Genomic DNA, 3604 nt, shown 5'->3' on the forward strand with positions numbered 1-3604 from the left:
TTTTCTTTTCCTTGTAAGAGATCACGGGTTGGAATATGTTCCTCTTTCAGTCATCTGCAGTAAGCCAGGGGTTTAACCCCCAGCTTAGTGTCTTGGGGTGGGGGAATGGAGCTCTTTCAGGATGCCACAAGGGTTTGGTAACTTACATTTGTAATTTTTAGGTCATCTCTCTGGCTCTCACCCTTCTGGGAATTGTAAAGCACTGTCCTGGTCTGCTGACCCTAAAATCAGGCCCCTTGGAGAGCTTTTGGCTCTTTCTCCATTGTTTTTGCCTCATATGATGTCATCTTCCCATAATTCTGGTTTCAGTTGTAATATTAAGGGGTTTCTCCTTTGATGAAACAATTGGTCACTGATGGGTCCATTCTTGAAGGAGGACAGCTGTTTTCTTATTGTGGAACTGTAGCTTTTCTTTGTCCATTTAAAAAATTTCATTGAGCAATTCTGTAGATAAGGTATGTTCTTTCCAATGTATAAGGCATTACAGAAAATAGTGTGATACTTCTTGGTAAACTGAAAAGACCAATCCCAAACCAATTTGAATTTTAAGCCCTTTTCATCAACCAAATGACTATTTTCACTTATAACAAATTCTATGGTTTGCTTAATCCACTGGTGAGGACAGTTGAATAGGAACATGCCTAACAGTGAGAACTGGGTACTGTTGTACAGGACCACTAAATTAGTTTCATTACAGCTTGAACATGGCTGGATATTAACAGTTGCCTTGTGGCATCCAAGAATTGCAAAACTAAGGGAGATTCTTTTCCTGATCTCATTAATTGGTTGCATCTGTCCAGGAACTGATAGCTAGCCATGATCCACTCCTTCTGTATCAGACATGGAAATACAGAAATTGTCATAATGGAGACATCCAGCATTACTGGAATAGGAGAAAAATATGAAGTAACTCAAATCTACTAGTACTCCTATGGTAGGATTACAGAGATATGTTTGCTTTCCAGCCTGTACATAAATGGTATTGAATGTTTAAGGAATGCCTTTACATATTTTAACCACCTAGTACATTGCAATGGAGATAGTCATTTCAGTTAAGATTCTTCAAAAGGCACATTAACACATAGTTGCTTAAGTTTTATAAATACCTTCTGTATTTCTTGGATATTAGACAAGGTCTTATTCAAATCCAATTTGTAATCATCACATCTCTGTGGGTGATTTCTAGTTATTGCCTTACAGATACTTAGATCAATTTTTCTCTGCTGCAACACATCTTTTGTGAGGGCCATTCTCACCAAGATCTGCCATTAGGGTGGTTCCAGCACAGGAGTGGCAATCTTCCAATAAATAAGGGGGACATTATTTTAGGTCTTTGTTTGCTAAAGAACTTGGCAGTACAAAGTATTCTGGAAGGCAAGTGGATATCATGTAACCCTTGTTAATGGAAAAAACTCTCCACACAGAAACACCCATCCTATTGATACCTCTGTCCCATTCTGAGTAACTTCAAACCACTGGCTCTAACACCTCCTCCTCAACCTCCTGAGGGTAGTCCATTTATTTTTTTGACTGAATTGTAGTATTTTTCCCAGCATATTCAAATCTAAAGATTAGCTGCAGGTCTGTTGGCTGGGAATAGTGAGGTATTTCCAAGGTATACCTTTTTAGCAGTTTTAGGACATGATTTTTCAAAGCAAAATCTGACATTCCTGGAATGTTACAATAAATAACTAACTCTGTTGGATCAAATTAGATTTTTTGCTTCAGGTCTAGGACTTTCTGCTTCTTTTTGAGTTCATTTATTGTGCAATTTGTCCAATACACTTCAAAGGAACATCACATTTACCAAGAAGAAAGTTTTGTCATGGAATTTCTTAAAACGGCATTGGATCATCTGGAATAAAGGAAATTTTTAAAACTTTTTAAAAATTGAATTTTATCATTCATAAATAAACATCCACAAACAATAAGTGTATTGTAAATGTTGTGAACTTGCAAAAAAACAATGTATATAATCATTCAGGGCTCCCATATATTTCCCCAACACCAACACCTTGCACAGTTGTGAAACAATTGTTATGAACTATGAAAAGGATCATCAAAACTTTACTACTACCTATAGCCAGTATCTAACATTAGGTGTATTTTTCCCACAACCTCCCTGGTTACAGACACCCCATATTAGCATTATAAAGTTGTTAGAGTTCATAGGAGAATGTTCTCATATTTGTCCAGATAACCACAGTCCAGCTTCCACCAAATGATTCATTGTGTTATATAGTCCCATGATTTTAAAAATCCATTCAGAGTGTAAACTAAGTGGCTCTCATATTCATCACAAAGTTGTGCTGTCATCATCCCAATTTTCCTTACTCCAAAAAGAAAAATCCCATAACCCCTTCAACCCCCCAGAAAATAGAATATGGGTTGAGAATGGGAGCTGATTCTTAATGTATATAGTATTTTTAATGATGTTTATTGTAAATGTGTGGAAATGAATAGATTTGGTGGTAATTTACTTTACAGTGAGTAAAACTAACACTGCTTTTTTATAAATGTTATTGTGACTGAAAGGGGTAGTCTGTGGATGTAATATTTTAATTGAAAGGAAGGTAGAGAATAATGAGGGACTGTATAATATAGTGATTTTGGTGATGCATGAAGATTGTGGCTAATAGTATAAGAATATTCTTTACATTCAACACTGATAAACTTTGAAAACATACTAAGTGAAAGGAGCCGGACACAAAAAGCCATACATTGTATACTTCCATTGAAATTAAATACTCAGAATAGGCAAACTCGCAAAGACAAAAAGTAAATCAGTGATTGTCAAGGGCTTAGGGGAGGGGAGAATGGAGAGTGAATGCTAATGGGGTTTCTTTTTGAAGTGATGAAAGTTTTGTAATTACATAATGGTGATGTTTGTAAAATTATGAATATGCTTAAAAAATCCACTTAATTGTAAACTTTAAAAGAATGACATATGGTATATGAATGCTACCTCAATAAAACAGTTACTTAAAAAAGTATTAATAAAGGAAACTTTAAAATTACTGCATATCAGCTATCCCCACAAATCATATTGGCTTGTATCTGTTGCAATGCATTTTTATTCAAAATTGACTTCATTCATGACAATTCTCCTGGCAAAAGAACTGGCTTCAGTTTTTTAATATTTGGTTTCAAATTAAATTTATCATCAGCCAGGGTCAGCAGCAGGACATAGGATCTGAATGTGGGTCTGGGCAGCTTGAAGGAGAACTTGCTACCTGCACCTATTCTTCTAGGATCTGGCATTACCAGTGGCAACACTGAGACCACACAACATCTCCAGACACCTCTGGGCATTGGGCTCCAGCTCCTGAAGTCCTAGGCCTGCCTGGAGCAAGGCTGGGCAAATTGACAGGTCAGGCATGAAGAAGCAACTGCCCAAGTAGAGCAGGGTACAGGAGAAAGCCTATGCTTATGCAGGGGCCCACTACCAGAAGGGGCCCACCACTCCACCATGAGAGACTGCACACACAGGGCCCATGATCTGCATCTCAGGACCTCTAACTGATTGTAAAATTTGAAGACAATATTGGGCAAGTTTCTGATATGCAAATATCAATTAAATCCGTGGCTTTGTCAGTGCAGAGCT

General features: G+C 37.2%; 1 pseudogene; it reads right to left on the minus strand.

Annotated features, from left to right (window-relative positions):
- Positions 1–273: 273 nt before the first annotated feature.
- On the minus strand, positions 274–3261 carry LOC105744327 (myotubularin-related protein 10 pseudogene; annotated as a pseudogene).
- Positions 3262–3604: the final 343 nt, after the last annotated feature.

The sequence above is a fragment of the Dasypus novemcinctus genome, chromosome 19 (assembly GCF_030445035.2).
Source record: "Dasypus novemcinctus isolate mDasNov1 chromosome 19, mDasNov1.1.hap2, whole genome shotgun sequence".
NCBI lineage: Eukaryota > Metazoa > Chordata > Mammalia > Cingulata > Dasypodidae > Dasypus > Dasypus novemcinctus.